The sequence below is a fragment of the Eimeria mitis genome, genomic scaffold (genome assembly GCF_000499745.2).
Source record: "Eimeria mitis Houghton genomic scaffold, Emh_scaff969, whole genome shotgun sequence".
NCBI classification, from domain to species: domain Eukaryota; phylum Apicomplexa; class Conoidasida; order Eucoccidiorida; family Eimeriidae; genus Eimeria; species Eimeria mitis.
This window is the reverse complement of record NW_013577140.1, coordinates 10,289-10,680: the sequence shown is the minus strand read 5'-3', so window position 1 is coordinate 10,680 and position 392 is coordinate 10,289.

Sequence of the window (392 nt, the reverse complement as noted above, 5' to 3'; positions counted from 1 at the left end):
TCTTTCTTTTTCTTTTAGTGAATCTGTATAAATAAATAAACACAATAAACCCTAAACCCTAAACCCTAAACCCTAGACTCTAAACCCTAAACCCTAAACCCTAAAAGAAAAAGAAAGAATGGAGACTGCGAGAGAAATCTCCATTCTTTCTTTTTCTTTTAGTGAATCTGTATAAATAAATAAACACAATAAACCCTAAACCCTAAACCCTAGACTCTAAACCCTAAACCCTAAACCCTAAAAGAAAAAGAAAGAATGGAGATTTCTCTCGCGATCTGCATTCTTTCTTTTTCTTTTAGTGAATCTGTATAAATAAGCGAACCCAATAAACCCTAAACCCTAAACCCTAAACCCTAAACCCTAGACTCTAAACCCTAAACCCTAAACCCTAA